We start from the raw sequence: 12,174 nt of genomic DNA on the forward strand, positions 1-12,174 counted from the left end.
TAAGAAGTCAAGTACTGTAGGGATCTATCCTGAGACCTGACCTGTTTAATGTCTGTAGGAATGCCTGGAGGAGGTGACCGAGTGCCCTTTCATCAGGTTTGTGGATGACAGCAAATTAGTGGCAGAGCCAATATGGTCTAGGGTAGAGCTGCCACTCAGAGGGACTCAGGCTGAAGGAATGGTATGACAAGAACCTCATGAAATTCAAGCAGGACAAACAGTATCTGGGACAGACTGACTCCATGCAGGGTACAGTTCTGCAGAGAAGGGCCTGGAGTCCTGGGGGACAGCTGGGGTAAGCCCCAGCCAGTGATGAAGGCTAACAGCACCCTGGGCTGTGTCAGCTGGAGCACAGCCAGGAGAAGGGGGGAAGCAATTACCATCCTCTATTTGGCACCCAGACTGCATCTGGAATACTGTGCTTTTCCACCACCATGTAGTTGCTCTACAATGCTGCTGCAGGCCTTTCCAAAAGGTTTCTCCCTCCTTCTCCTAGGAAGGAAGAGAGGCACAAACACCCACCCACAGCCTGTAGTACAGAGGAGGAGACACAAAGCATGGGCCATGGGTGCTCCAGTGCTGCAGAGGAAGAAGGTGTGTGCTTCCTGCCATGGGTGGAGAGAAGCACACTGGTGCTTCCAGTTCTCCACTGGTGCCAAGGACAGTTAGAGTTTCTGCCTGCTGTGAAGGAAGCACATTTTGTGTCCCCTAACTCCTCATTTGCTTTTTAGTCAAAGCAACTAATCCCACCTGGTGACACAAATAGCAGGGACAGTGATACAGGGGACCCTTGGACTGACAGGAAAACTGGGATGTGGCCCAAGTTGACTTAGGCAAGGAGGCCAAAATATCAGGCTAAGACCCAGCATGCAGCCTCTGTGGGTCCTGACTAGCACAGAAGCAGTGCAGAAACTTTGCCCTTCCTAGGATACCTTTGTCCCACATCTCATTCTGGTGAGCTGATGACACAGTTCAAATGCTCCTGGTTCACTCAGAAAGGAACAGGACATTAAAAGAACATCAGGCATAGAAATGATGAATGAAATAAGGTATGACATGGATTCATAATGCCTTATTCTGAAAGGATAAAAATGTGTCAATCTGGAAGGAAAAGTAGAGGCACAAAGTCTGTGGACATGCCATTAGTGTTCTAAGTGATAAACTAATTAAACATAGTAAAGTTAGGAGTGGTTCTAGGGCTGGTGCCTTGCATACTTTTTCACTTATGGTTTTGGGCTCGGCCCAAGTTATTTAGGGATTCCTAGTAACTCTTGTAGAAGAGCCAGCATAGGAAAAAGTGAGTCAGTTGTAGAAAAAAAATCCCTTAGTGCCAACATGTTTCTTTATAGTAGTCAGGAGCCTAACTCAGGAGTACTCCCTGTCCTTCTCTGTTCTGGGAAAGGTTGGGAGGCTTTTGTGTGGGACAAAGTGCCAGGTTTCCTTGTGCAGGTGTCACGCTGGCTGGGGAAGACTTTGTCTGAACTGGATTCCCAAAACCCCTTATCACCTTGCCAGGGTAGAATAATAAAGAAAGCAGCATTGACCTGGGATGAGGAAGGACAGGTATGAATGGCAGAAAGAATTCTTTCAAATTCTCTAGGAAGTATGGGGCTCAAATACCCTAAATGTAGTAGAAAGTGTAGAAAAGCAGCCATATGTGCACTGCTACAGGGAAAAAGCACACAATTATTGCATTAAAATCAAAATTAGAATTCTGATCATGTGACAGATTACTTAACCCCAGTTGTTTGCTACTGAAGCATAAGTGCTAATGGCTAGGATATGACCTATATTCCACCCTGCCTCTTTAATGGATGAAACAGGACCATCATGTACTAAAAAGCAAATATTTAAAAGCTTTTTGCACTATTATAATTGTTGCTTACTTTCAGCAATGTTCAAACACACATTACCTACAGAAGGGTCCTTAGTAGTACATACCCCTGGTGTAAACTAAATTGCATCCAGCGCAGTGTAGGAAATAGCAAGATGCAATGTGGAGACTTGTAGCTGAAGACCTGTACAACCATGTAATGCCATGGATTTAAAAAAAAGCAGTTTCTTGGAAGGAAAGCTTGAGAATTGCACCTTTGAGTGCAATTGTAGTCATGGAACAGCAGTAATAATGTTTTACACAGCAAAATGTGTTTCTTTGGAATAACTGATGTTCATCTAAAAGGATAGTGTTGCCATTTTCACAAGTACATTTTCATTTTGAAATGAAACATTTCAAAAATTCATGTCAACAAAGGGTTTGGGGTTAGGGGGTTTTGTTTGATGTATTTTTTAAATTCTGATGAATGCCATACTAAATACTTACACATCTGCTCTCAGCACTCAACAAGTGTAGTCAAAATGACCTCTGCCAGCACAGTAAAGGCCAATGGTTAAAGCTGTGTGGTTAAACTCATACCCTGGAATGAAGACTGAAGGGCAGAGCAGCTTTCCAGGTTTAGCAGACTGAAGCTCTACATTCCCGAAGAATTCACAGCTCCAACCTTGGCCTGGGCTTTGCTACCAGAGCTGGAGAAATTGTATCCACCTACACCTCAGCTTCACTCTGGCCCATGCCTTAGAGCTCAGCAAGCACTCCTTCTATTTTCCTTGTGGTTTTTTTTAACTTTTGCTCAGTCTTCCTTTTTCTTCTTAGTCTTCCTTTTCTCTAGGTGGTCTGAGAAGAATGCTGTGTGTTTAATTTATCAGATTTCTGATTTACAAAGTTTCTGGCAAATGTTTAGAACTTCTCAATTCAGGCTGGAAATGAAAAAAAAACCCAAACAGTTTTCTTATAATGACTTTGCTTCTGACACTGCACAAATTGAGGTCTCTGGAAGAGATAAATAAAGAGCCATTTTCACTGAAAAAAAAAAAAGGAAAGAAAAGGAATAGAAATGAGACTTCAGAAACTTCTGGTTTGTAAGAGCTGTCACATAATGTAGTGGTTAGAACCACAACACAAAATAACCATGCTCATACAATGCATGATTATTTGAACAACTAGGAGATTTACAGTGTTTTAGACAATTTTCATGCTGTTAAAGGCAGCTTGGATGTGTTCATTAACATTCTTCCCATTTTACAAAGAGAAACAATATTGGACCACATTTTTAAAAATCTTCAGGTCTAGCTCCAAATGAAAAGCAACCCCAAACATAATTAAATGCAGAACTTGAAATTCCATTTCCATGTTTAAACAATGACATTCTCTTGCTCAGTCACTGGTAAATAACATTTGTTGTCCATTTACAACTAGGGTATTAAAAAAAGAGATAGGATGTCATGATTCCTAATTAGAACACTCATGTGGAAGCGTTGCCAGTCTTCATGATAGATGCATGTATTTCTCTGGGTTCCCACAGTAACTGTTTTATAACTGAGATGGATTTGTCACTGAGATCTCTGAAACTGTGTCAATGTTCTCTTGAAGTCCTACCCAGCCCTTTCCTGCCTACATCTGACTGAGAATTTAAGGGACCAGATTCTTTGAGGACTGAAACTGAGCAAGTTATGTCATGAAGCCACTGTTGTTCTTGTTCTCTGTTCAAGAGGAAGACCAGGATTAGCTCTTCTTTAGACCCCCAACAGGAAAATGTATGCTGTTTCAACTCCCTCCACCAGTATAAGGACTGGAAACAGTAGGAGTAAGAAAACCCAGGGTTAATATTTTTTCTGTCTGTTTGATCACTGCCTGTGAAGCAGAATTTGTCCCATGGCATTAACCACATTCATTGTAGGACTATTTTAGAAAATCATCAAGACTATTTATTTAATACTCCTGTAATATATAAATGAGTCTGTATTACTCATAGTGAACATATGCTTTGCTGTATTTTATTCTCATGTCAATGCAACCCCATTATTATAAATCAAACAGAGGATTTGACAGACTACTTCATTCATGTCTTGCTCACTGCTCCCACTGTTCCCTGAAACACACACAATGGGCCATTTGTAAAAGGAACAAACTCCAACAGCTGATTTTACTTCATTTAGCAGCTGAGTGCATCTTGGTGTAACCCCAAAGATGTTTTAGCTTATTTGTTTTGACTAGCAAACTTGTTAGCTAGCTCATGTAATACTTGTGAAATTATAGTGGGTTGTTAGAAATGTACTTAGAACAGTTATAAGTCACTGATATTCAAGCTCTTCAAAAGGCACTGTGCAGTATTATCAGCAACAACTAAATATTCTACTTGAGAAATAAGAGGCACATTCCTTATCTGTTGTTTGAACAAAGAAAAGGGTGGGAGCATTTCTCAAGCAATCACCCGTTCAAAATATTTCCAGATCAAATCATACCTTGCACACTGAAGAGTATAAATGACTGCAGTGAAGTATGTTTCATAATGGAACAAAACAAAACATATTTCATAATGGAACAAAAAGCTACCTAAATGTAAGTTTTTGTGACCAGCAATACATTTTGTCATCATATAATTCACATTGATACAGTGTAACTGGGGCAGACCTTGGAGAAGATTTTTCTAAAGACACAATTTTCTTAACATTTGTTTTAAATTACTCATTGCATTTTTTAGGTTTTTTTGACTGCTTGTTCTAAAATTACTGATCTGTTTGTTTTATCACGTCTCAAGGAAACGCAAGCATGTACATGTAATAAAACTGTTATGATACTTGTTTGTGCACTTTGCATGCTAGCTGACTAGGCAAGCAATTATGCTAATCTAGCTGCTAAATGTATTTATTACTCGTGCTGGAGTTACAGCCACACCTGTCTGCTCTAGCTCACACCAGGGCGGGGGAGCTGGGGAGCAACAGTGCTCCTTCAATCCATGGAAAGCTTTGTAAGAATGTTCATGTTGTGGCAGACCCTTTCCGCTCCAAATATCCCAATCCTCCAATATCTGATATTAAGGGTATTTGATCCACAGATCATTGGGAAGGACTCGCTGATTTGGATATCTCTGTGATTGCTTTCCAGCCTTTGGTAGATACAGGGGCTGAGGGAGTCAGAGAAATGCAACTGGAAAGGAATTCAGTCATGTCATGACTTCCATAGCAGTATGAGAAACTCCACTGTTCTGCCCTTGTAAAAAGGTCTTCTAGTAGTAAGAGATGATGGATCTGCAAAGCATTAGGAATCATCTGGCCAAGGAGGGCAAAAGATTTTTACATTTTCTCTTCACATGCCCCCTGAGGGTCACCTGTACATATGTCCTTAACTCTCTTCAGAGCAAACCCAGTGAGGGATTGGAAGTGCTGGGATGCAGAAAGAGAATGAAGCTTAGGAGAAGGTGCTATACTGTACTTCCCAAGAGATGCTAAATTGATATTTTGTCTAGAAGTTGGAAGAAGCAAGGTCAAGCATTGGGTGTGCAGGCATCTTCCCTCATAAGCACCTTGGAGGTACATCGAATCCCCATCAAATCCCAGTTTTGCCAGGACTAGATTCCACATAAATCTGAGTACTTAGTGTTGAGCACTGGTGGCTCTGGGATCTAAGCCTTACTCACATCTCTGGAATAATTATTCTGAAGCCTTTGGGGTCCCAGCCAATAGAAAACAGTAGGCACAAGGATTTAGGTGGAATTTAGGCCAACAGAGTCTGGGACTAAGATCAATATTTAGATTAATTCACCCTTCTCTGCCCCTCATTTTGGATAGCTAGCAATCAGCCTTTTCTATCTTTTAGAGGTCTGAATATTTATGCAACCAGGAATAAATCTATTCTGACCTCCTCTAGGCTTTCCACAATTAGTCCTTCCAACTACACTCCAGAGTTGAATCACATACCTTCTAAGCAGTGATGTTCAGAGCACAACTGGGTGACTGTCAGCTGGCCAAACTAGCACATGCTTTGCAGTGCATCTCTGGTTTCCTAGGGAACCTCGCCTGTGTCCTCCTGTGGTGTTCAGAGGCATCCAGGAGATATTTCGTTCCTGCCACTGTTCATGGTTTTGTACATCCCTAAGTAATCAACACATGAAAGGTGCATTTGCATTTTTTATTCTTAAATTTCTAAAGGAATAAGATTAATTGCTGACCATGCAAAGCTGTTGTAGTTCTAGCTGTAAAACTCAAGAGCCTTGCCTAGAAGTTTGAAGTTGAAGCTGTACCTTATTCATCTCACACACTGCCAGTGTGGGCTAATGACCAGCTCTGACTGGCAGGCCACTGTTCATCCAAGCATCTTACCTATGGCTTTGTTCTGATTTATTTGTCTCCTATTGTTCAAGAACCAGTTATTCTTCAAAGATCCAAATCTGTCTCACAGCCCAAGTATCTAGTGTCATCCTGCAACCATTAACAGCTTACCTCTTACCTTGCACAGCAGGCGACCAGGCTGAACTTTCTTCGGGTAGCCTTTAAAGCATACAAAGTATCTTTGCTCAAGAGTAGGCTATTTATTTCTTAAAAGAAGAGGGTGTGTGTGTGTGTGTGTGTGTGTATGTGTAAGCACTGGATATTGAGACATTGACCAAAATCTTTTCAGTGAGCTTTTCTTTCAAAACAGAAAATACTCCATAGAGAGCAAATGCTTCTGGGGAAAGCAAAGGTTTAATGAGGAGATTTTCAGTCAGTCTTCATATGTGCTCATTCACCTATCTCTAGAGACTCTGAGACCCCTGTCACAGATGTAGGCTTGATATGCACCTTATCTTCTCTTCTTTACACATACTGGTCACAGATGTCTGAATGCTACATTTTCCATGGCAGGCTGAGGATTTAATGCTTTCCCCTAGAGGAGAGATAAGAGCCAGAACATGTGTAGGCAGCATTACATTTTCATTTGTAATCAGTGATGTGTAAATTTTGTAAAAGTTTGTTGACACTCATATGATCTATTCTATCTCCATTAATGGGTAGCGGACAGAGTTACATGGTCAGATACAATTTTGTTTGAATAGAACTTCTCTCCTTTTACGTGTCCAGAAACATTCTCCATTGCTTCTGTCTCATGTAAAGAAATACACAGCCTTATCATTTTCCAGTCTTATTACTGTTTATTATCATTCATATTTAATGTTTTTCTACCTTCTGTGTTGTAGCCATTTACATTTTATTGATTCTTGGATGCAGCTTACAAGTCAATGATTTATTATCTTTCACTTCTCTTTGTGCTGATAGGGAACATTGCTAAATTGCTAATTCTGGTGTAGTGTGAGGTAAATATATTTGTGTCCAAACCCTGTGAAAATGTACAGTATGTATTTAAGCTGTGCTAATTGTTATTACACAGATTTTTGGAAGAGGAGAGAAGAAAATTCATGGTTAAGGGTGACATCCTATTTTCTGCTCATGAAACTTGGTATTGAAGTACATGCAATTCGTTCATTATCTGTCAATGTTTAGGGGGCTGTGCAGTGTCTGGCACAAGAGAGGAAGCAAAACATTCAGGCCAGAGCTTTTAAACTGAAGTGCCAGATGGTGGGTATCCAAAACTTTTGAGTTAAGGATGAATTTAAGAACCTCTTAATTTAAAAGTGGAATGCAATGCTATGTGTGCATAAAAATAAAATTTTTAACAAAAACTGCTGAAAAGTGAACCAGAATATCTCGTGCATAGGCTAAGGTCTGGGGCACCATTATGGTGCGTATCACGTTCCATGAGCAGCAGCATGAATAAAACCAGGGGACACACACAACATGGGACAGGGACCAGCCACAGCTGCAGGGCACTGCTCAGTCCCCTGATGATGGTGGCAGCTGGCTGGTCTGCCCTGACAGATTTGCCACTCCTTCCACACCAGGCATTTCCAGAGCAAGGATCAGATCCCCTGTGTACAGTGGTATTTGTCCTGCCCTTTGCTCCTCTCTGCTTTGTAAATTATTTTTTGTGAGAGACAGAGTAGGGAAAATAGGCCATGGTAGTTCAGCTGTGTTGGCAATAAACCAGTCCCTTTTCTCTGGCTCACCTGACAACAAGGCTGGTGAGGTGTTGAAAACCTCACAGATTATTGCTGGAGGACCAAGTTCATGATGAAATGGCTTGGCAAAAATTAACACCTGGCAAAAGTGAGTTATTTGCCTAGGAAAAAGTCATTTCCACTCCTCATGGAACATGTGTGCCTGCCATTCCTTGGTTTGCACACGGAGGCTCTAGCTGGCTTCCTCTTGCACATCACAAATCAGCATTTTCTAGGAAGTTCCTCATTTTTGTCTGGCTGGGATGTTGTTACAGGGTGTTTTTTACCCATACTAGACCTTGCCTATTGCAAGTCAGTTACTTGTTGCTTCACAGCTAAATTGCTGCAACTCTCTCATCTTTGGGCTACATCTACAGTCAACACAGGAGCCGAATGCAGCTGCTCTCTTATTAAGCAAGATATTTTACCAGGAGCAGCAATTTTACAAGATCATCTGCTGGTTTTGATGTGAACAGCTTGCACAGGATTTACTGCATCCCCTTTCTGCTGTCAGAGAAGAGGATAGAGCACAGATTGCAGCTCAGGATAATGGAAGGACGCTTTCTGTGAGGAGCTCTCAGTTCTGGCATTTGCTTGAGGCTGTTTGGGGGCTGTGGGGAGGGGCGTGTTAATGATCAGGACAGGCTGTGAGTCTCCTCTGTTTTTGCAGGATTTCAGAAAGGATGGGGCTAGACCTGACAGCATTTGCCAAATCTGGTGTGTTTGTAAAGATTTTTAAAAATACGGCCGAAATACAGTCCTGTGATCTCCAGCTCCTTGTTATAAACACTAGCATGGCTCTCACCAGGGTTTTACACCTTAACCCCACTACACTGAGCTTACAGGAGGTTCTTCAGGTGCTCTACACAGAAGCACATCACAGCATTTGACTGTTCCTCAGTCTCTCTCACACACTGCTTGACCATAGGCTCTCTCTGTCTTCCCACTAAAAGAATTGGGACTCTGTGTAGAAATCATGTGTCCCAGCCCCACAGCTGCCCTCCTTGTGCTGTTCAGCAGCTTAAGCAAGCTCCTGCCCTGAGCCCCAGAGCTGCAAGTGCTCGAGGGTTCTCATCTCACCTTTTCAGCCACCAGGGAGAGAGGAAACAGGCAGGTTTTGTGACAAGTCCTAAATAAAATGAGCATGCTTGCCTGGATGGTGTTTCCTAATGCCGTGGAATGGAATATGAGTCTGGGCAAGAAATTTATTGTGTTCTTAGGTCTTATATCTGGCAAAAGAAATATACTGCTCTAGGAAACAAAAAACCCCAAACCCTGCATAATGCCAATAAGCAACTCTATATATTTCCTTGTTTAAATTTTGTCACTGCTTTATGGTGTTCTTTGGGGTTAAGGTTCCCTGAGTACACAAGATCCTCCTCTCTCACTCCTGCCCTCAGAGTTCTTCTCATCCCTTTCTCAGCTGGCTCAGCAGCTAAACCCAACCACTCTACTCTTGCTCTTCTTTGTCGTGTTTCCCTGTGTCTGTAAATCTCCCTAAGTCTCTCAAGCTTTGCTGTATTTAAGATCCCAGGTTAATACCTAATCTCTTTGTCCTGCTTCTAGTGAAAGTCTCTCCTTCCAAACATTCTCCCTGAAAACAAACTTTGGAGGACTAGTTTTCCCAAGCCTCACTGTGGCCTCTAGCCTGAGGACTAGATCAAAGGAAAGGAAAGCTACAGATGGATGAATTGTCATTTTACCTGACCTGGAAATCTTAAAATGTACTGTCAGTGCCGAATTCATAACGAGTGAATAAAGAGGACAAAAAAGGAGTTTTTTTGAGTTGGCCAGAACAGTCACTGAGAAGGAACAAACAGAACTCACTAAAAACTGGAGTATATATGGATCATATGCAATTATCAAAAAAACCAAAAAGTACATAAGTACATCCTGGTGCAGTAACCTAAAGACCTTGCCCAAATCCTGCTATTGATTTCTTGCTCTGAGCTGGCAGCTGTTGAAAGTCAATATTGGACTAATTCTAGAAAGAGACTTTTGGTCATTCAACAACACCCATTTCTATCCAATATATCAAGCTACAAACACTTTCAATAGGTCTGTTTGTTGGGATCCTCTTGAAGAGCATGAAAAATGTAGATTTTTCAGACAGATGGGGAAAAGATAGAAGATTCCTTAAGGCATCTCAAGATGGGAGAAAAAAAAACAAAAGAAGAAAATAAATTCAAGGCACTGCTTTGTTGCTGAACGAGGCCACACTTCACCCTCTATGTGGATAAAAGACAAGACAATTTCCCACTTCCCATTTCTGTTCTGTGTTGCCAGGTTAATTGTTATCATTGTATTCCCCACAAGAGAAGCTTCATCAGTGGTGCCAAATAAACCAGATTAGTGTTCAGGGGCATTTGCTGGAAGTGATGCCAAATCCATTCTTGATCCTAATTATATGATATATGCTCCAATAATTTTCCACAAGGTGAATAAAAATAATGCCAGAACTGCCGCTTTCACTGAAGCTCAATTAGGAGGTATTCACTAATCCCAAGGCATATCATCGCTGCTTCTGTGCAATTGTATTCTCTGTTTTATAAACTGATGTTTACCTAGAGAAGATGAATATCCTAATTCCTGGCTCTGATACAAGAGTGATATTGGGAGAGAGAGAAAAACACAGAGAAAGCCTGGCCCACATCCCAACATTAAGCAAACTGACCTTTGGTTTCCATCTCCACAGGCAAGCTGTTGCATCTCTGCAGTTTCAAGCAGAACACACAGGAGATACACTCTCCAATACAGCGCTCATTCCCAAGCCTAAAAGGAGAAGTCAAAAGCCACTTCATTTTGAAAATAAATTCAGATTTAAAAAATTATCCCTTGTTAGTCACGGAACACTCCCTGCAGTGTACAATATCTTGTTCCGCAATGAATTTCAGATTTCCATGATGACTGGTTTGCACCAGCTGACTAAGAAAGAGGTATGTGTCAAAAACAAACAGTCCCTTCAGACAGTTGCAAATTCAGACTTTTGTTCTAACTATGGGAAATTGATGGTAAAACTGAGAGGATTATTGCTATTCTGCTAGCATATAAGTACAATGAAATATGTGTTGATTGCATTTTTAAAAATCCTTTTCAGCTACACTTAAAAAAGGACGGGCAAACATGTTTACTGAAATAATATAGTAACAAATTATATTCATAGTCTGTAGTTGGTTTATATACTAGTATCATCTTTCAGATGATAGAAAGATGCACAGAAAGCACAGAACATCTTTATTTTCTATTTCTCAAAAAAAAACGCTCTTTCTCAGTTTAGAGAATTTTACTTATATGTAATCTACCTGTTTTCCTTCATGCATTTATTTTTGTGGCAAGTCTCACAAAAAACAAAGCTAATATTAGAGAAACAGATGTTATGTTTCATTACTTCATTTACCCTCTTGCCATTTTTTAAGGTTCTCTTACTTCTAAAACTGCTGGGGAGAACCTGTTTATTGATTGCCTGATACAGAATAATAGAATCATAGGATGTCTCAAGCTGGATGGGATCCATAAGGATCATAGAGCCCACCTCCCTGTTCCTCACAGTACTACCTAAAACTAAACTATGTGGCTGAGATTCAGACCCTCCCTGAATCCTGGCAGGCTTGGTGCCCTGGGAAGTTTATTCCAGTGACAGACCACCTTCTGGGTGAAGAACCTTTTCCTGATATTCCAGGTGCACCTTCATACCACACACATTTTCTAGCCCAAGCTCTGACTAGTTTGTGGAATCATATAATTGTTGATGTCCAACAGAATGAAACCTGGCATTTAAAGAGAAAAACAAAATTTTTGAGGTGAGTTCAGGATTGATACATTCATAGGATGCATTCATTCATGACATTCTCGGTGCTGCTGTCAGAACTGATCTCTCAACTTCAGCTGATAGTTACAGTGGTATCTCCATAGCTCCATCCTTACCAGTGGGATAGTAAAGTATGTAAGGAAAAAGAAGATATGCATCTTTCTTCTCAGCACATACACTGAATTCTGATCATACTCCCCCAGCCCTCTTACAGGACTTGGCTAAGCAGAGGAAGCACAATAACTCACACCTCAAGCTGAAGTTCTCAAGCAGCCTATTGTTTTCCTCTTGGCAAAAATTCAAAAGAGATTTCATCAGTGATTGCTGATCAGGAATAGGGACAGGAAATTGTGCATTTGCTTGGAGGCTGATCCCTAAAATCTAAGATGACAGGCAAGCCCTAATGCATACACTGAGGGGTTTTCAGCTGCGGTGTCTCCTGATACTCCCAAATGTGAAGACTTTTGGATTGCTGCTGCTGCTGCTGAACGGCATAAT

This window comes from Molothrus ater, chromosome 1, assembly GCF_012460135.2.
Source record: "Molothrus ater isolate BHLD 08-10-18 breed brown headed cowbird chromosome 1, BPBGC_Mater_1.1, whole genome shotgun sequence".
NCBI classification, from domain to species: Eukaryota; Metazoa; Chordata; class Aves; order Passeriformes; family Icteridae; genus Molothrus; species Molothrus ater.